Genomic DNA, 22,717 nt, shown 5'->3' on the forward strand with positions numbered 1-22,717 from the left:
TTTAAGAGAAGGTCCCTCTTAAAACCTTTTGTCTTATTTTGTTTCCCCAAAAACAGTCATTAAAATTTTCATACTATTTCTTAAAATTATGCATTTATTTTCTGTTTCTTTCCAACATAAAATTAGGAATTTTTTACTTGATTTTCCTTTTCATTGCCCTATTTCTCAAATTTAGAAAGTATTGAGTAGAACTCAACATCAGGCAAGTGTTTTAAGTCAGGTGATTGAAGGGGCCTGACTTGATTGATGAAGGTATAGAAATAGGTGTGTGCCATTAAATATAATTCAACACATGCCCCTAGAGGCTTGGTGAGAACTAGGATAATTTGGAGGCAAAGACGTGACGGAAATAGTTTTGGGTGGTGTTGGATAGTTCACAAAGTATAAATGTTTAACTCATTTTATAACTGACAAATTGTTTACTTGGCATTACAGACACAGAAAGGAATGTTATTTTGTGGCATTGTTGGGGAGACTTAACCAGATCTCAGTGTGTGATTTAGAACCTGCTATTTTCTGAAAATGATGTAGGACTTCAGGAACAGGCTGACACAGAAAAAGTTACGTGCCAGGATCCAGGGGAACGCGGAGGTGGCTAGATTGATGAGCACCAGTCTGCTTAAAACTCTGGCTTGAAATGGTGGATAGAATCCTGGGCAGGGGGCTTTAAGTCTTTGACATTCACATTTGATACAAAATAACTTATTACAAAAGTGCAGGTCTGAAAAGGTAAGGTTGCTGAGGTTAATCCAGAAAGGTTTAATTTGAGAAATTTAGAATGCCTCTTAGAATAGTTTGCAATAGTATTGTGGTTTTATAAACAAAGCATTCTACTGTGAATGGGGTGTACGCATGCATAAAACTCATTCTGTAACCCTATATCATTATACAATTCAGGTAGTGGTTTGAAACATTGATTATCAGTGTGTGATTATGTAAGAGGTTGTCTAAATATCTGAGTCCTATAAGCCATAGTGGAAGCAAAAGAAAAATGCACATTGGAATGTATATGGGCCAGCATAACACAAATATGTTAACTATAACCACAACTTACAATGTACAGTTAGTACTTAGGTTTACATTCTGAAAAAAAATCCCTTTGCTCAATAATGAGAAGACAGAGTAGTAGAAATACAAGAGGATGCAGAGAGACCAATTAGAAGCAAATGACAATTGTCCATATGAGAGATGAGGGGTGCTTATACAAAAATGGAATAAATAGATATGGGTACAATTAGATAGCTTTCAGAGATATTAAGAAGTAGACTGATAAGAATTCATACTGCTTACCTTGCACTAGTATAAAGAGAGGGAGGTTTTATGGATGGCAGATCTCTGGTTTAAGTACCATATTTTGTTGTGTATGATGCACAACCACATTTTGTGCACATTATACATCAGATTATTATACCCATGGTATGTAATCATTATACAGCATGTATCATGAACATCCTTATTTTTCCCTCAAAAATTTGGGCAAAAAGTGTGCACTATACATGGCAAAATACAATTAAATCAATAGTGGTACTGTTCACTAAGAAAAGAGCTAGAGAGAGCAGGTTTGTGTGTGTGTGCATGTGTGAAATTTTAAGTTGTTTTGAATCTGAATTTATGACATTTGGGAGACATTCTATTAGTATTCTGTGCAGATGATATAAAGGTCTGTAATGCTGAGGTATTGTCTAACCTGAAGATATACATTTGAAAGTCATCCCGTTTATATGTAAAAAAGAAAACAGGAGAAGCAATGTGATCTCTCATAAAAAATAATTGAAAACTATCAGAAAATGATCTAAGATCTATAATTAGGACTGGAGTCATCAAGTTTTTTTTTTGTGAAGGGTATAACATCTGTCCAGAAAAAGTCCAGTCACTGTTAATACAATGAGAGCAGTTTGCACAACATTGATGTTACCTGGAAGACAAGGAGAGTGGCCTGGAATGCCCATGCATGAACAATGACAACTTCACTGTACTAGTCAGTGGGGGTTGTAGATGCCATTGAATGAACATATGTACTGTGTGGCTGTTGCATTCAAAATGACTGAGTGAGTAGAGCAACAAATATGCATCGAATTTTCCATTAAGCTTAAATATTCCTCTAAAGAAACTATATGGATGATTCATAAAGCTTTTGGGAATGATTCAATGAATGCAGCACAAATAAAAGTGTGGCACAAACACTCTGGAGATGGTTGAAAATCTGTTGAAAGTGATCCACATTCTGGAAGGCCTCCTATAAACAGAACACCAGAGAATGCTGAATGTGTACAGGCTGCAATCAACAAAGATCTGCAACTGACAGTGCCAGAACTAGAAGTTGATCTGGGGATTCCAAACACTACTGTGTCTGAGATTTTGACATAGGATCTTGGCATTAAATGTCGCTGCAAAGTTCATTCAGTGGCTTCTGCTACCAGAGCAGAAGGAATATCATGCTACAGATTTAAACTGCTACCAATGAACCAGATTTTCTTAAGAAGGTCATAACCAGAGATGAACTGTAGGTCTATGGAGTTGGTTGAGAGATGCAATAAAACAGACATGGCCACAGCTACGGGTAACTGGTGACTAGCAGCTTCACCACAACAATACGCTTGCTCATGTATCATGTCTCATGCAGAGTTTTGTGGCTAAACATAAAATCACTTAGGTGACTCAGCCTTCCTATAGCTCAGATTTGATGCCCTGCAAATTCTGACTTTTTCTAAAACTAAAATCACCTTTGAAAGGGAAAAGATTTCAGATGTTGATGAGATTCAGGAAAATACAATGGGGCAGCTGATAGCGATTCCAACAAAGGATTTTACAGAGTGTTATGAATAGTGGAAGAGACATTGGGAGAATTGTGTGAGGTCCCAAGTTGCCTACTTTGAAGGGGACTGAGGCATCATTGTCCTATGCACAAGGTTTATTGTATCTTGTTAAATAAATGTCTACATTTTTCATAGCCCATGGCTGGACACTGTCCGGGCAGATTATGTTATTTATTTATTTATGTGTGTATGTAAATATTTTAGGCTTTTCAGGCTATATGTTTTCTCTCACAACTGTATACTTTGTCATTCTTGTCATTCTTTGTCATTCCAACAAAGGATTTTGGTAATTCCTTTGGTCTATGGTAATTCCATTGTCTATGGTAATTGACCATAGACAATGCCAAAATGAATAAGCATGCCATGTTCTGATAAAATTTTATTTACAAAATCAGGAAGCAAGCTGATTTGACTCTTGGCCATCATTTGCTGACACATGTGCTAGGATACTGAATCCAAATATCAGGTACTGAAATTGGTGGAGCAGAGAAAGAAGTAAGGGGAGGTAGAAAAAGTCAATTAAGGATTCTATCAGAAAATCAGATGAAAGAGAGAATTCTAGAAAAACCCCATTGGCTTTAGCCATGTGTTAGTCGTTGATCATCATATTAAATTTTATTTTAGAGGTATTATTGGGAAGGAAAAATTGCAATGGCTTGAAGAAAGAGTGGAAAGAGGGAGAAATGGACACTATAAATACAGATAACTCTTTTACGAGTTTTCTGAAGTGGATGTAAATTGAATGTAAAATGGACAATCAGATGCCTCATTTTATAAGATTATATTACAGTCACTTATTTGTACTCTTTCGGCTAGACTCACACCTTTATTTTGTGCTGAGTAGTTTAGGCTAGATGCTGTGGCACTTGGTGGTGTTGTGTCTGCAGACTACCATGTCAGGATTTGACAAAGCTCTTTCTCAAACCCCACTCATCATCAGGAAATTAATGCCATTTACCAATAGAGTTCTTTAGGTCATGTGAGTGTTGGCAAGTATTTATTTCAGCAACTGTATAAGAAAACAACAGAAGTAAATGAATTTTACTAATTTTAAATATTTTTGTTAATTTATTAGTAAATCCTTCGCAAGCTGGCACCCCTTGTGATTCACAAATCAGGTTACACTTGGTTTGTAACCTCAAGAATCTTAAAGTTTCCCCATAGTTTCAGGAGAATTGTCTACAATTAATATGCACTGTATTGTCTTCTGTAACTACCCTGCTCTCTGACAGACTGTGGGAAATCAACTGCTTTGCCATTTTCTGTAGAAGATCCTTGCACCAAGAATTTTATGATTTTAATAATTTTCTGCAAATGACCTTACACTACCTCTTTCACTCAGCATTAATCTACTTCCCATTTTTCTTCATAGATTCTTGGATTCACTGGGGGCAACAAGCCTTTTATTCCCATGGTCTCAAGATAATGGCTTTTGAGAAATTTCCCACAAATATAGGCTTTATCTCACCAAGTGAGAAAGTGTGCAAACTACTAAGAGTATGACAATTTCTTTGTCTTGTTACATTCTCTTCTGGAAAGGATAGGGCATAGAACCTATGACAATTGCCTTTCGCACAGCCATACTTTTTTTATCTTATTTAAAATTCAGTACAAATTTTTACTTAAATTTCTCTCCACTTAAATTTATCTCTTTCAATTAAAAATGAACATTAAATATTTAAGTGCAGACTTTCAAGACTTCTGAGTTTCTTTTTTCTTTTACAATTTAAATCATTTAAAGAGTCAATGAAGTATTTTCAAATTCCTTATACTGCTTCAAGTTGTAGATTTAGGTAAGCATTATCCCTCATACAGTTTGCATTGTAGTTTAATATTATCTAATGGTGATAGCCACCTAAAATATACCCAGTTGGTCATTGATAAACTATAACTTTATTCTAGTTTTAGAGACTGATTGCAGTTAGAATCCTAATTTATTTTAAAATGGTAAGTCTATATTTTACCATTATACTGATGATATACCGATGAACCCAAACTCAAAAAGCATTTTTGAGCCCAAGCTCAAAATGCATCTTTGTCCATCTGTGACTTAAATTCATTTTACATCCCATTGATAATGCATACAAAATTTTAGTTGTATTATAATTATTTTTAAAACTCCATTTTTTCAGAAGGTAATACTGCATTTATCTTCAATCCTGTATAGGATTTGTATAATATGGCTACAAATTAGTTATGCCATGTACGTTAGGACTAACAGAAATAAATTTCAATGCCAGAATCAGAATTAAGAAAGTAAGATATTAATAGTAAAATCCATGAATACAGCAAAAATAATTACAGTATCTGTTTAATTTTACTTTTTAAAATATATTTTATTGATATACTATTACAGTTGTATCATTCCCCCCTCTTTATTCCCCTCTACCATGCATGCCCCTCCTCAACTACATTCCCCCTCCTTAGTTCATGTCCATGGGTCATACAAATAAGTTTTTTTGCTTCTCTGTTTATGATACTATTCTTAACCTCCCCCTGTCTATTTTGTACTAACAATTCATTTTTCTTATTCCCTGTACCATTTCCCCCACTCATCCCCCTCCTCGCTGATAACCTTCCATGTGATCTCCATTTCTGTGAATCTGTTCCAATGAACTGAATCTTGGATGTAGGTCCTTGCCTTTCATGACTTCAAATACTTCTTTCCAGCCCCTTCATGCCTGCAAAGTTTCTTTTGAGAACTCAGCTGATCGTACCATACTCAACCAATTCTGTTAGCATCCTGATTACCAGTGTTTTGAAGTCTAATAGGTTGGCTACCTCTTCATCCCTCAATTCTAATTTTGGACCTTTGATCTGTTCTTTCATTAGGGCCATATTTTTTTCATCTCAGCATAGCTGTTATGTTATAAGGGATGGAGCCTTAGGTATTCACCAGGGTGGGGCATACTTTATATTGGTTTGTGACACTTTATGTTGGGGAGGGATTTGAGAGGGAACAATGTCACTTGGCAGGCTTTCAATTGCTTCCTCCACTACCCACAAGCAGTTGGACCCTTCTAATGCTGATTCTTGGGTGGATGGGTTTGTGTACATTCTAGGACTATGTGGGTCTCTCCAATGAACTCTCCTGTGAGACTGGGAGTTTCTTCCCCCACATCAATCCCCACAGGTTTTAACCATTAAAGGTTTTAAGGCTTTATTTCCCCACACTGGAACTCTGGGTTGCATGGTCTATTTTGCTCCCCAGTTGTTCCTGGTTATCCACACACAAATCTGTGACTGCCTGGTCCACCAGTCCCCACCTTGCCCTGTGTCCCCTCCCCTCAGCTGCCCATCTCTGCCCATCTTACCTGTCTGAATGAATGGTTCTCCTTTAACTCTTTGGTTGTTGGCATTCCATACAGTTTAATTTTCTGGTATTTTTTTGTTTTTGAATTTGTGTTTTTCTTCTTTTGGTTATTCAAGGACACAAAGTGTATCTAACTTCACCTTCATGTTGGCTGGAAGTCATGTTTTCAACTGATTTTGAATGACAGTATCATTTCAAATGACAATACCATTTGAATGACAGTATTTTAGAAAACATTAGGCTTCTAATATTTAAAGACAGAAGAATAGACAATTACTTAATGGCTTTTTTTGTTAATATTGAGCCAACCATGAATATCCTCCAGTCAGTTTGACAGTGTGTTGAGAGGTTGTATATCCTGTTAGTAGGTGCCAGATGAGGACAGCAAATGGAGATGAAGCACAAGGAGTGTCCAAGAGCCTGGGAAAGCAGATTAACAGCAACCAGTGTTCTGGCAAGAAGTCTAAATAAAAGTAGTTTTAGAGCACATTAAACTCACCTGGAGAACTTAAAAAATCCTGATGCCCACATTGTCCCTAGATAAACTAAATCAGAATCTCTGGGAGTGGGGCCCAAGCATGGATATTTTCTTTTTTCTTAAATGAATTTATGGAATTGACATTGGTTAAAACTTCATAGGTTTCTGTTGTACCATTCTATAATACATTGCCTGTATAATATATTGTATGTCCGCCATCCCCAAGTCAAGCCTCCTTCCATCACCATTTATCCCCCATTCACCCTCTCTTATGTCTCCCCATCTTCTTTCCCTCTGGTAATCATCACGCTATTGTCTGTATGAGTTTTACCTTTCCTTTCCTTCCCTTTCCTTCCCTTCCCTTCCTTCTCCTTTCCTTTTCCTTTTCCTTTCTTTTCTTTTCCTTTTCTTTCTATTCTTTTATTTTGTTTAATTCCTCCTCTTTCACCCAGCTCTGGAATCCCTTTCCCCTCTGACCACTGTCAGTGTGTTTCTGTTCTGTTTGTTAGTTTATTTTGTTCATTAGATTCTACATATGAGTGGCTATATTGTTAAAGTGCCCAGCTAATTCTAATATGGAGTTTAAATTTATGAATCATGGATTTATGTAAAGAGGCAAAGACATTTTGTTATGGGCATCAGTGAGAGGAATTTGATACCAAGACTATTATTTACTTGAGCAACTTTTGTGCTTTATTTTTTAGATTTACTCAGTACTTAAAGTACATTGACCCAGTGCTTACAGATAAGATCAATGAGAGGCATGAATACATGGAATAGACTGACTGCTATCAGAGGGGAGAGAGATTGGGGGGCTGGATGAAAGAAGGTGAGGGGATGAAGTAAATACACACACACACAGGCACAGACAACAGTGTGGTGGTAGCCAGAGGGAAAGGGTGGGTGATTGAAGGTGGGCAATGGGGGTTGGTAAATGGGGGTGGAAAGAGACTTTGCTTAGGGAGATGGAGACAAAATGCAGTGTGCAGATTATGTTTTGTTGAGTTGTGCACTTGAAACCCATATGGTTTTATTAAAAACTGTCACTCCAATAAATTTATTTAAAAACTAAAAAACAAAGAAATAATTACTTGATTGTTGCAAGAAAGAGCTGATATGTCATGATGACTATCCAAATTCAAAATTAGGCCAGAGGTGATAATTTTGGAATAAGTATAGTTAGTCAATATATACAAGTTAGAGGTATTTATATTCCTTTAAATTTTGCTCTCAGTTTGAATACAAACTACATAACTGTAAAATAATGAATGTTTTGCTTAGTTATTTAAGTAAAAAGTAAATAATTCAATTGGAAACATGCAAATAACTATTTTTTAAAGATTTTATTTATTTTGTATTTATTTTTAGAGAGGGAAAGGAGAGAGAGAGAGAGAGAGAGGGAGAGGGAGAGGGAGAGGGAGAGGGAGAGGGAGAGGGAGAGGGAGAGGGAGAGAAACATCAATGTGTGGTTGCTGGGGTCCATGGCCTGCAACCTAGGCATGTGCCCTGACTGGGAATTGAACCTGTGATGCCTGATTCACAGCCCATGCTCAATCCACTGAGCTACGCCAGGCAGGGAATAACTGTGAGGTTTTTTTTTTTTTAAATCAATGTGATCTCTTCAAGACTTGTTCTTGCAATCAAGAGTTTATAACCAAGAGTTTGAGTCAGATTTGCTTAGTCCATCGTTTCTGCAAGTGTGTTTATAGTTCACAGGAAACAGGGCAACACAAACTGTCTATTGGAAGAGAACATGCATGTTTCCTGCCTCACATATCTACAGAAAAGTTACCTCTGAGTGAGAGGTTTTATAATGTGCATTTTATTCACAAGCTTCCCAGGAGATTTGGGTGCACACTAAATTTTTAGAATTATAATTTTACTTCCCTCTAACATAAAATTCAGGATTTGTAAATGTTTATATGCCATAGTAGACCAGGAGAGGGCAGCAGAAAGCTGGAATTTATGGGAAAAAAAGTAGAGTTGAGGGACCTGAGAAGTCACCTAGAATTTGGGAGAACATACACTAGAAAAGTGGATGAGACTGTTTAACTCCAGTTAAGAAGGAAATGCATTGGTCCATTTTGATATGTGCTTTAAAAAAGCTTGTGGACATCAAGTTGTACACATACACCCATGCACACACAATAGAATACGTTGTTGCTATATAATTCTAACAAACTGTATCTTCTATGTCAATTAATAATAAAAGTTATTTCCATGTCTCTGCTTCTATTTTTCTCATTAGTTTATTTTCATTAGATTTCAGGAGGAGGGTGGGAGGAGGAATGGTGGAAGGAAGAGAAGGGACTAGTCAAAGAACTTGTGTGAGTGACTCATTGCCAGGGACGGAGGAAAGGGGATTGACTATGGTGGAGAGAGGTAGGCTGGGTGGATGGGGGCAAAGGGGAAAAAGTGGGACAACTGTAATAGAATAACAAGAAAAAATAAAGAATTTGACAAAAAATAATTAAAAATCAGTTTTCATGTTACCTTATTTTATTTTTATGATTTTCTTTCTTTCCTTGTATAGATCTGAGTTTCTGACCCATATTATTTTCCTTCTCTCTAAAAAACATCTTTTAACATCCCTTGCAAAGGCGGGTCTACTGGCAAAATTCCTTCAATTTTTATTTTTCTGAGGAAGTCTTTATTTCTCCTTCAGTTTTAAAGGACAATTCCCATGGGTACAGAATCCTAGGCTGGTGGTTTTCAATTTTTTTTTAATCTCAACACTTTAAATATTTTTCTCTAATTTCTTTTGCTTGCCTGGTTTCTGAGGTAAATCGGATGTAATTCTTATCTTTTATTATCAAGCTACTTAGTTCAGGCTTCTTTTAGAGTTTTTTTCTTTATCTTTGAGTTTTTGTAATTTAAAAATGATATGCCTAGGTATAATGGCTTTTATCTGTCTTAGTGTTCTCTGAGCTATTTAGATCTGTGGTTTGGTGTCTGACATTAATTTGGGTAAGTCTCAGTCATTATTGTTTCAAATATATTTTTTGCTCCTTTCTCCCTTGTGTCTTCTTCTGGTATTTGCTTTAAACATGTTACATTTTTTTTGTAGCTTCCCCACAGTCTTTAAATATTCTGTTCTATATTTTCAGTCTTTTTCTCTTTGCTTATAAGTTTTGAAGATTTCTATTGGTACATCCTCAAGATTGGAGATTCTATCCTCAGCTGTGTCCAGACTACTAATAAGCCCATTAAAAGGCATTCTTCATTTCTATCAGTTTTTTTTAATCTTCAGCTTTTCTTTTTCTTTCTTTCTTTCTTTCTTTCTTTCTTTCTTTCTTTCTTTCTTTTCTTTCTTCTTTCTCTCTCTCTCTCTTTCTTTCTTTCTCTTGCTTTCTTTCACTTTCTTTCTTTCAAGATTTTATTTACTTTTAGAGAGAGGGGGAAGGAGACAAAAAGAGAAGGAGAGAAACATTGACATTGATAGAGAAACATCAATCAGAAGCTTCTTAAACATTCTCCAACCAAGGACCAAACCTGCATCCCAGACATGTGCCCTCGCAAGAAATTGAACTGGTGACAGTTCACTTTGCAGGATGATACCCAGCCAGCTGAGTCATGCTGGTCAGGACTGATTCTTAATATTTTTATCCCTTTGCTTACATTATACACATATTCTTGCATACTGTCTACTTTATTCATTAGAACTCTTAGCATATTATACTTGTGTTAAATTCCGTGTCTGATAATTCCAACATCCCTGTCATGTCTGGTTTGATGCTTGCTTTATGTCTCCAAATTGTGTTTTTTGCCTTTTGGTATGCCTTGTAATTTTTTCTTGGTAGCCACACATGATGTACTGGTGAAAGGAACTGTTGTAAAGGTCTTTCAGTTTTGCAATGGTGAGGTGTGTGGGGAGGGGATGCATTGCATAATCCTATGGTTGGTCTCAGTGGTTTAGTGAACTTCAAAAGTGTTTCTCAGATTTGGTAGCTATATTTATTTTCCTAGGCTAATTATTCAGAATTGGAATTACTGGCTGAAAGAAATAAGTGGTTTTAAGTCTCTTCATTCATAATGTGAAATGCTTTCAAATTGTTCAATTTTCAATACCATAGTCTATATATAACACCCATTTAAGTGCAATTTATCTTCTGGTATTAACATGTAAAAATCTGTCTTTTCTGAATTTTATTTTTATATTATATGTTTAAAAGGTTGATAAACTTTCTTTATAAACTAGTTTTAAATTAATTTCAATTTTTGTGTAATGTTTATATCCTTTACTCATGTATATTAAGAAGTCAGCATTTCTTAATAATTTATGGATAATTTTATTTATGGAATATTTTTACCCATTGCCTCTGATATTTGTTATAGCTATCATTTTTTTTAAAATTCACTATTGGAACACCTTTAAATCTATATTTATTGTGCTCTATTTTATTTGTTTATTTTGAGTATGAGGTACTCTTAATCTTTCTTCTGATTTTATTGGGAGTCTTATACATATTAATGTTAAAATTAATCTTGGTTTCAATAGGAGAGAAAAATACAATAATATGTTAAGCAAATATCTTGCAATTTTGAAATTTAGAAAAAAGTTTGTTTTAACTGTTAAGTTGTTTTACTTTAACATTTATGTAATGCTGCTCTGCAGGTGATGAACTCGAATTTTGCATGTCTGAAAGTCTATTTACCTCAAATTTTCAAAAAATATTTTCTGGGTATGGAACCCTAAATTGATCTTCTTTGCAACACTTTAAAGATGGGGCTTTGCTGTCTTCTCACTCAGTGTTTCCAATGAGACATCTGCTGTCATCTGCATCTTCATCCTTTGTAAACATGTCTGTCTCTCACTGTTTTACAGATTTTTTTCATTGTCACTGGTTGTGAACAATTTGACTATGATATAATATCTCTCTTTTCATGTGTATCATGATTTTTTATAACTTCATGTATATTAGGATTTTTTGAGCTTCTTGGATTTACAGCTTTATCAAATTTGGATGTCTTTCAGCCTTCATTTCTTCAAATATTTTTGCTTTCCCTTCATATATGAAGATGCTTAAAATTGCTCCATAGCTTACAAATGCATATTTTACTTTTAACTTTCTTAGCATTTAATTTTTTCTAGTTTGTATTGCTTTTTTAAGTTACTAATATTTTATTCATAATTTTCTAGTTGTAATTAATTCCACTTTATATATGTCTGTGTAATTTCAGGCACTGAAAGTTTTAACTCTGGAAATTTGATTTTGCACTTCTGTATATACCTTTACCTAACCTTTGAATATGTGGAATGTAGTTCTAATAACTTCTTAACTGTCCTTTTTTGCTATATTTAATATCTGTGTCAGTTCTCATCAACTACATGCTCTGAGTTAACCAAACAACTGTAGAAAATTTATGCTACATATATAATTAGGCAATAAATATGCAATATGAGAAATATTATAATTTAATGCAATAGCACTGCCTTATTCATGATTTGATTTTTGCAGTTTTAGTTTCCACCATTATCTGTGGTCTGATAATATTACATGAAAAATTCCAGAAATAAAAATTAGAGTTTAAATTGCATTTTGGTCTGAGTAGCATGTTGAAACTTTAGGCTATCTTGTTTCATCCTGCTCAGGATGTGAATCATCACTTTTTTAAAGATTTACTTATTTATTTTTAGAGAGAAGGGGAGGGAGAAAGAGAAGGAGACAAACATCAATGTGTGGTTGCCCCTCATGCTCCCCCTACTGGAGACCTGGCCCACAACTTAGACATGTCTTCTGACTGGGAATTGAACCAGGGACCCCTTTCTCTGCAGGCTGGCACTCAGTCCACTGAGCCACACCAGCCAGGGTTGAATCATCATTTTGTCTAACGTATCCACTCTGTATATTCTACTCACTCATTAATCACTTAATAGCCTTCTTTCTTATCAAATCAACTGGTATCACAGTGCAAATGTTCAACTAAAACTTATGATAGCCTAACATTGCGTCACAATATCTATGTCATTAACCTCACTTCATCTCATCATGAAGCATTGTATCATCTCACATCATCACAAAGAAAGGGTGAGTACAGTATAATAAAAATTTTTGAGAGAGATATCTTTTAGTACAGTATATTATTAAAATGGCTCTTTTTTTACATTGTTGTTAATCTCTTACTGTGCCTAATTTATAGGTGTGTATGTATAGGAAAAAATATGTATATGTATGTATATAATTCAGTAATATAAGTAGTTTCAGACACTTACTGGGGTCTTAGAGTGTATCTTCCTCAGATAAAAAAAGACTATTATCATATAAGATGACCACATTTATTGTCGTAAAATGTCAGCCCATGCCTATTAAAATTAGGCCATCAACTCAATTATAATCAAAATTACTGATTCTTGTGTTTAGATTATATTGTTGTTTCCTATATCTGACACTGTAGCCCCATTTTTCAAATTAAGCTGGGAGTTCCAAAAAGTTTACTTTAGCTCAGAGAAATAGAATTGCCTGAGAATTATAACACAATCATTTCTTTTTTATTAGGAAGATTAGTTAAAATTCAGAGAGAGAAAGAGCATGAGTGTTATTACTGGTCTTAGAAATATTTTGCCTGCCCTCTAGATTATTTTTATTTTTAGATATTTTAGATTTTATATATCAGTTATTTAGTGTAAGTTTTAAAGTATCATTTTAAGAACATTAAACACAAAGTACTTAGGAATTAATTTAACAGGTCTACAACAGAAAATAATTATTGAGGGACATAAAGAAGACCAAAATAAAAGGAGAAGTGTAACATGCTTACACATTGGATGTTTTACTTTTCAAAAATTCCAATTATTTGCAATTTAATTCTTATTTTTAAAGATTTATTTATTTATTTTTAGAGAGGGAAGGGAGGGAGAAAAAGAGAGAGAGAGAGAGAGAGAGAGAGAAACATCAATGTGCAGTTGCTGGGGACCATGGCCTGCAACCCAGACATGTGCCCTGGCTGGGAATCGAATCTGCAATGCTTTGATTCGCAGCCCGAGCTCAATCCACTGAGCTACGCCAGCCAGGGGGACAATTTAATTTTTGATTTAATAGACCAATATTTAAAATTCCAATTTTGTAAAATTGACAAGCTGATTCTAAAATTAATATGGAAATACAATGGTCATAAAAAACAAAGAGTCCTTAGGTATAGACACTAAAGATAAAGCTACACTAATGCAACAATAATGCAGACAGCATAGTTTTTTTTTGAGGATAGACACATTCACTGATAGCATGCAACATCTGAGAAACAAATCCACACCACACATATGTAGACAATTAAATGTAAGGTGGTCTGCAATACAGGGGGACAAAGACAGCATTTCAATTCTAAAAAGCTTATCGAAGTAGATATTCTTACAGGAAAAAATAAATTAGACACCTACTTCACACAAAATAAGTCAATTCTAGTTAGATCAAAGGCATGAATGTGAAATCAAAAGTACATATTACAGAGTATACTATAGAAAATAACCTCCAATAATGTATGATAAAAATAATGTCTGAAAGAAGAGATAAAGAGTGAAAAATATAAATTAAAATAATACAATTTAGTAAAAGTGTAAAATGCCTAAGGGGACTTTACAAAATTAAAAGGCAAGATTCCAAGTGAGAGATTTGTTACATATACAATAGAAAATGAACTAGTACTTGAATAAGAAATGCCCACAACAATGAGAAACAGAGAGGTGAGACAAACCAGAATAGGTACTTCCCAAGTGCTGAAACCCAAAAGGCTGATAAACACATGCAAATTTTTAAATATTGATAATAAGTAAATACAAGTTAAAAAATAACATGTCACCGAACAAGAATGTGTGATGGTAACTATTGTCAAGAATGCAGTTACCTAAATCTCTTTTTATATTTTATTTTTTATTGTTGTTTTATTACAGTGGTCCCAATATTCCCCTGTTACTCTCCACTGCACTACCCTCTCATCCCTGCCACTACCACAGTCAATATGCACCCTGTTGACCATGTTCAGGAGACATTTATACTTCTTCTTTGGGCCTCTCCTTATATTTCCTCCATTATCCCCATCCCCCCTCCCCTCTGGTCCCTGTCAGTTTGGTCCTTGTGTCCATGATTCTGGTTCTATATTATTCATTTGATTGTTTTGTTCCTTAGGTTCCTGTAGTAGGTGAGATCATATGGTATTTGTCTTTTACCACCTGGCTTATTTTACTTAGCATGATACTCTCCAGTTCCATCCATGCTGCCATCCATGCTGTCCTTCTTTCTTTCTGCTGCAGAGTATTACATTGTGTAAATGTACCACAGTTTTTTGATCCACTCATTTACTGATAGACACGCTGTTCCAGCACTTGGCTATTGTAAATAGCACTGCTATGAACATAGGGGTGTGTAGGATTTTTAGAATTGGTGTTTCAGGACTCTTGGGGTATAATACCAGTAGTGGAATTGCTGGGTCAGGAGGCAGTTCCATTTTTAGTTTTCTGAGGAAATTCCTTACTGTTTTCCACAGTGGCTGCACCAGTCTGCATTTCCACCAACAGTGCACTAGGGTTCCCTTCTCTCCACATCCTCACCAACACTTGTTGCTGGTTGATTTGTTAATGATAGCCATTCTGCCTGGTGTGAGGAGGTATCTCATTGTGGACTTTATACACATCTCTCTGATGGCTAGTGATGATGAGCATCCTTTCATTTGTCTCTGGACCCTCTGTATGTCCTCCTTGGGGAAGGGTCTGTTCAGGTCCTTTGCCCATTTTTTAATTGGATTGTTTGTTTTCCTGGAGTAGAGTTGTCTGAGTTCTTTATATATTTTGGAGATTAATCCCTTGTCTGAGGTATAGATTGCAAATATGTTTTCCCATGAAGTTCATTCCCTTTTCATTTTGTTAATGTTTTATTTAGCTCTGCAGACACTTTTTTAATTTGATGTGGTTCCATTTGTTTATTCTTTCCTTTATATCCTTCACCCTGGGGGAGGTATTGGTGAAAATATTGCTGTGTGGAACATCTGAAATTTTACTGCCTATGTTCTCCTCTAGGACTTTTATGGTGTTGCTGCTTATGTTTAAGAGCTTTATCTATTTTGAGTTTATTTTGGTGTATGGTATATGTTGATGGTCTATTTTCATTTTTTTTGCATTTACCATTCAAGATCTCCCAGCACCATTTGTTGAAGAAGCTATTTTAACTCCATTTAATGCCTCTTTCCCCTTTGACAAATATTCATTGACTGTAGAGACATGGGTTTATTTCTGGGCTGTCTATTCTGTTCCACTGATCTATGTGTCTGTTCTTATGCCAGTTACAGACTGTTTTGAGTACAGTGGCCTTGTAGTATAGTTTGATATTAGGTATTGTGATACTTCCTATTTTTTTGTCCTATTTCAAAATTGCTGCAGCTATTCAGGTTTGTTTCTGGTTCCATGTAAATTTTTGAAATATCCGTTCTAAATCTGTGAAATATGTAATTGGCATTTTAATGGAGATTGCATTGAATTTATAAATTGCTTTGGGTTGCATGGACATTTTAAATGTGTTGATTCTCCCAATCCTTGAACATGGTATATGCTTCCATTTGTTCGTATCTTCCTTAATTTATTTTTTCAGTGTTGTGTAGTTTTCTGAGTATAGGTCTTTTACTTCCTTAGTTAAATTTATTCCTGGGTAATTTATATTTCTTGTGGCTATAGTAAATGGGAGTTTCCCCCCTAGTTTCTGTTTCTGATATTTCATTGTTGGTGTACAAAAATGCCTTTGATTTCTGAATATTGACTTTGTATCCCACTCTTTTGCTAAATTCATATATTAGATCTAGTAGTTTTTGGTGGAATCTACAGGGTTTTCTATGTACACTGTCACAATCAACAGCCAGCAGTGACCGTAGAACACTGTGGATGGCTCACCAACAAGCAAGAAAAACATGCACAGAGACAACCAGGTCCTGTGGGGAAGTAGGAATGGAATGGCCACTCTCTCTAGTGGGGAGTGCACCTCGATCCCATGCTGGAGAGGCTTTTTATTGGTTTCGTTTGCATAAAAATTCAGGTAAAGCTGATTACTCATTTTTAGGAACTAAGGATCAAACAATAGATAACAAGGAAGTCTGAGGGCCTATTTTGAGTCAGGGCCAAAGAGCTGTAAAATTTTGAGGAACAAACTTACTTCTTTCCTGAACCCTCATCATTCAACTGAGAGCATTCTAAACAAAGAAGGTTTCACAGGATTTTACATATTCTTTCTCAGGCCTGATCACCCAGGGAATCTGTCCTTTTCAGCACAGAGCTGCACCACCCTGTCATTGTTTCAGGCTTAGGTAGAGCAAGGGAACTCAGGCAACCAAGAGATAAGGAGATTTTCCCCCAGACAATGAGGACTCAGGCTATGTCAAAGACTAGGGGCAAGGGTCCATCATCCCCTTTTGCTGTAGCCCCGCAAATCTTTTCTTGAGGGCCTCCCACATGATCGTGCCTGTCTTAGATCATTCCCTCCTTGGGGAATCTTATCCATCATTAGCTAAATGACCAAGCATTGGGGGCCAGGCAGGGTGAAGTAAAAGGAGTAGAAGCAGTGCTCCTGCCAGGGAGATAAGCCTTTGTCTCCTTGCTGGCTTATGGTCCTAGGTCACTCCCTCAGCCTTAGCCTTGGCATGGGTTACAGCTTTTGATACCAGGCAGGGCAGTTCCCAACAGTACACTATGTCCTCTGCAAATAATGACAGTTTTACTTCTCCTACCCAATTTAGATGCTTTTTATTTCTTTTTCTTATCTGATTGCTGTGCTTAGAACTTCTAATACAATATTGAATGAAAGTGGTGAAAACAGGGGGGGTCCTAAGATGGCGGCTTTGTTGGAGGAAGCGTGATCCCCTTCCTCTGTGCAGGGGAGAAAAATTCCCGGATCAGTGGAGGAACAGAGCAAGGGGACTAGGATATCAAAACATATATGAAAACAGGACATCAAAAATTATATTGGACATTGAAAAACCAGACAGTAAGGAGACTGCTTCAGGACAACAGGGACCCAGGGATCAGCACGGGGACCCGGGGAAGGGGGTTGCAGCCCCCAGGCCTGGTGCTCCCAGGTCTGCCTCAGGGCACCCAGGAGAGTGGAGTAACCGCTCCCTCCCTGGACAACGAGGGTTGAGCAACACCACAGGAAGCCTTGTTGCTTGAAGGCACAGAGAGGGGAGTTGGACTGGGAGACAGTCCCACAGGGGCTGCAGGCATCCACAAATAGCCCTGGGAGGGGTGAGTGCCCTGAGCCTGCATGACCAGAAGGGGCCTGGACGTATGCCCACACACACCCCCAGCCCAGTGGGAGTGTGGATCTGTGGAAAACCCAGACGTTGCAGCCCTGAATAAGAAAAGGCACAGGGGTTCTCGGGTTTCTGGAGAGTGTGGTGGTGAACTCAGGGGAGCATGCACCCCCTCGGGATTTCTGACTCTCCTGCTGTGAACTCGGAGGGATGTGGCACTTTGGGGGTTCCTGGAGCCTGCAACAGGGAAATTGGTGGAAGTGTGTGCCCCTTCTTGATCCCCGGAACTTGCACCATGAATCCAGAAAAGACACTGGTGCTTCTCGAGAACATAGAGGCCACTGTGGTGAAAACTGGGGGAAGGGTGCTTCCCCTTGTGATCCCCAGAGCTTGCACTATGAACCCGGAAAAGACACAGGAGCTCTGTGGGGCCTGGAACCGGGGAGACCTTGGCAGTGAGCTCCGGAGAATGTGCTTGGGAGCACCCAAGATCTTGCAGGGGGACTTCAGATTGGCTCTGGGGAGAGCGCCCTGCTGGCCCTGGGGACAGTACCTGACTCACTGAGGTTTGACTGGGAAGAGTGATAAGCATTCCAAAGCCTCTCAGCCTGCTGAAACCAGCAAGACCAGAGAAACTGGTCTGGCTAGTTAGAAACCAACAGGAGGGTTTTTTTGTTTGTTTGTTTTTGGCTGTTGTTGCTGTTTGATTGTTTGATTTTATCTTGTTTTTATAAGTGACTTTTTATTTTTTTAATTCTTATTACTTTTATATCTCTCAATTCCTTATGTTTCTCTTCCTTTCAGCCTAGTATTATTCCTTCCACTCCAAATTTATCTCTCCTGCATTCCATCTTCTACTTTTTTCCCCTTTTTTTGAGCCTGCAAGTTACTGCAAATTTGTATTATCTGTTTCTCACTTTTCTGACACTTTTTATTTTAATAGTATTTTGGCACTCTTTTTCTTTCTGTATAATCTTCTTGCTTGGCTGGTTATACTGTTGTTTGATAGGTTCCCCCTGTTATCTCAGTCACAGTGTGTTGATAATTTAGTGTCCTTCATTTGTGTTCCATTAGTACATTTCTCAAGGTTCTTTACTCCTTATTCATGTTATCTAGATCTCATAGATCTGGCACATGATTGTTGCTTTAATATTACTGTAAATAAGACCTACTTCATACAACTGTAAATACCACCCAACACCCCTCCCTGATCTCAGCTCACTTCTCAATTTCCTGAACTCTATTATTGTGGGGGTTGTCTCTAATCTTTTACACACTACTCTTATTTACTAATCTTTATTCCCACCCTACCTCAGAATCTGACCTCTCACAGCCTCACAGCTTTCTAGATCCAACTAACAATCCTTTTGTCCCCAATAAGAGACTTATCTCCTTTCCATCCTTTCTAAAACGTGGCTAGCGGGGTGGAAAATCACAGTTAACATTATACGTAGCCAAAGGATATCCCATCTCTTCACTACTGGCTGCTACTATAAATATTATAGAATACTCTCTTGCCATCTTAAACCATTTTGCCTTACTCCTCTAACTGATCACAAAAAAGAGTAGGGGGAAGCTGTGAACACCAGAATACGTGAAGGAGACTGTACCACTGAATCTCACGGGTATTCTACCACAGAAGTTCACACCATAATCACAGGGAAACAGAACAGATCAATTTAGGAAACAGAGGCCAACCAGAAGAGTCTCACCAACAATGAGAAGACAAAGAAACAATCCCCAAATGAAGGGAAAGAAGGAAGCCTCAGAAAAAATGCAAAATGAAATAGAGGCAACCCAACTATCAGATATTGAGTTCAAAACAATGAATATCAGGAAGCTCAATGAGCTCACAATGAGCTACCAGAAACTACAGGGAAGTTACAATGTTCTCACTGCACACAATATCAACATGAAAAAAGAAATAGAAACTATCAACAAGGGCCAAGAGGAAATGAAGAATGCAATTTCTGAACTGAAGAACACAGTAGAAGGAATGAAAAGCAGGATTGATGAAGCAGAAGACTGGATTAGCAAATTGGAGGACAAAGTAGAAAAAAAACACCCAGAAAGAGCAAGAAAAGGAAAAGAGACTCAGAAAGAATGAAGAGGGATTAAGAGAAATGCAAGACAATATGAAATGTAATGATATCCGTATAATGGGGATACCAGAAGGAGAAGAAGAAGAGAGAGGGATAGAAAACGTATTTGAAAAAGTAATGCTGGAAAACTTCCCTAATTTGATGAGAGAAAAAGTCATACAAATCCAGGAAACACAGAGTCCCAATCAAGAGGAACCCAAAGAGACCCACCTCAAGACACATCATAATTAAAATGGCAAAATTTCAAGACAAAGAGAGAATATTAAAGGCAGCAAGGGAAAAAACAGGAAGTAACATACAAGGGAGCCCCAATAAGGCTAGCAGCTGACTTCTCAATGGAAACACTGCAAACCAGAAGAGAATGGCAAGAAATATTCCAAGTAATGAGAACCAGAGGTCTGCAATCAAGGCTACTTTACCCAGCAAGGCTCTCAATCAAGACAGAAGGCCAGCTAAGGAGGTTCCCAGACAAAAGAAGTCTAAAAGAATACACCTCCACCAAAGCAGCTCTGCAAGAGATGCTAAAGGGACTGCTTTAAGGAAGGCAAAAAGAGAAAGAGAGAGAGAGAGGAACACACATATATAAATGGCAATGAATAAGTACTTATTGATAATAACCTTAAACGTAAATGGATTAAATGCTCCAATCAAAAGACATAGAATAGCTGAGTGGATAAGAAAACATGACCCACACATATGTTGCCTACAAGAGACCCACCTCAGGATAAAAGACCTGCACAGGCTGAAAGTGAAAGGATGGAAACAAATGTTTCAAGCAAATGGACAGGAAAAAAAAAGCCAGGCTAGCAATACTCATATCAGACAAAATAGACTTACAAAAAAGGGTCATAAAGAAAGACCCAGAAGGTCACTTCATAATACTTAAGGGAAGAATCCACCAAGAACACATAAATATTGTAAATATATATGCACCCCAAACAGGAGCACCCAAATACATAAAGAAAATCTTAGAGGACTTCAATAAAGATGCTGAACAGCAACACAATTATAGTGGGGAATTTTAACACCCCACTGTCAAAAATGGACAGATCTTCCAAATAAAGTATCAACAAAGATATTGTGGCATTGAACAATACCATAGATGAAATGGACTTAACTGATATATACAGAGCCCTCCATCACAAAGAAGCTAAATACACATTCTTTACAAATGCACATGGAACATTTTCAAAGATAGACCACATGATAGGACACAAAACAAGCCTCAACAATTTCAAGAAAATTGAAATCATACTGAGCAATTTCTCAGATCACAAGGGACTGAATCTAGAAATCAACCCCAAGGAAAAAAACCCCAAACACTCAAAATCATGGAGATTGAATAGCATGCTATTAAACAATGAATGGGTCAAGAATGAAATTAGGGAAAAAATCAATAGGTTTCTGGAAACAAATGAAAGCAAGCTCCCAACAACCCAAAACTTATGGGACACAGCTAAGGCAGTCCTGAGAGAGAAGTTCATAGCAATACAGGCATACTTAAAAAAGATAGAAATATTTCAAACAAACAACCTAACCCTATGTCTACAAGCACTGGAGGAACAACAACAAAGATATCCCAGAGCAAGTAGAGGAAGGAAATAATGAAGATCACAGCAGAATTAAATGACATGGAGACTAAAAGTACATTTTGGAGGATCAATGAATGCAAGAGCTGATTCTTTGAAAAGATCAACAAAATTGACAAGCCTTTAAGCAGACTCATTAAGAAAAAAGAGAAGACCCAAATAAACACAATCAGAAATGAAAGAGGAGAGATTACAACAGAGACCACAGAAATACAAAGGATTGTAAGAAATTACTATGAAGGACTGTATGCCAAGAAATTTGAAAACCTAGGTGAAATGGACACATTTCTAGAAAAATGTAATCTTCCAAAACTCAATGAAGAAGAAGCAGAAAGCCTGAACAAACCAATAACAGCAAAAGAAATTGAAGCAGTATTAAAAAAACTCCCAACATACAAAGGCCCTGGACTAGATGGTTTCACAGGAGTATTCTACAAAGCATTTAAGGAAGAGCTAACCCCTATCCTTCACTGACTATTCTGAAAAATCCAAAAAGTTGTAAGACTCCCAAACTTCTTTTATGAGGCCAACATCATCTTAATTCCAAAACCAGACAAAGACACAACAAAGAAAGAAATGTTCAGGCCAATATTGCTGATGGACATTGAAGCTAAGAACCTCAACAAAATATTGGCAAACCACATCCAACAATACATTAAAAAGATCATACACCATGACCAAGTGGGATTCATTCCAGGCATGCAAGGATGGTACAATATTCGCAAATCAGTTAATGTAACACATCACATAAACAAAAGGAAAGACAAAAACCACATGATCACATCAATAGATGCAGAAAAAGCATTTGATAAGGTACAGCACCCATTTATGATAAAAACACTCAGCAAAGTGGGAATAGAGGGAGCATTCCTCAACATAATAAAGGCCATATATGAGAGACCTACAGCCAACATCATACTCAATGGGCAAAAATGAAAATCTTTTCCACTAAGATCAGGAACAAGACAAGGCTGTCCACTTTCACCACTTCTATTCAGTATAGTACTGGAAGTTTTAGCCACAGCAATCAGATAAGAAAAGGAAATAAAAGGCATCCAAATTGGAAAGGAGGAAACAAAACTGTCATTATTTGCAGGTGACATGATAGTGTACATAGAAAATCCTATAGACTCCACCAAAAAACTGCTTGACCTAATAAATGAATTTGGCAAAACAGCGGGATACAAAGTCAATAT

This window comes from Phyllostomus hastatus, unplaced genomic scaffold (assembly GCF_019186645.2).
Source record: "Phyllostomus hastatus isolate PE091 unplaced genomic scaffold, TTU_PhHast_1.1 phas_contig_62, whole genome shotgun sequence".
NCBI classification, from domain to species: Eukaryota; Metazoa; Chordata; class Mammalia; order Chiroptera; family Phyllostomidae; genus Phyllostomus; species Phyllostomus hastatus.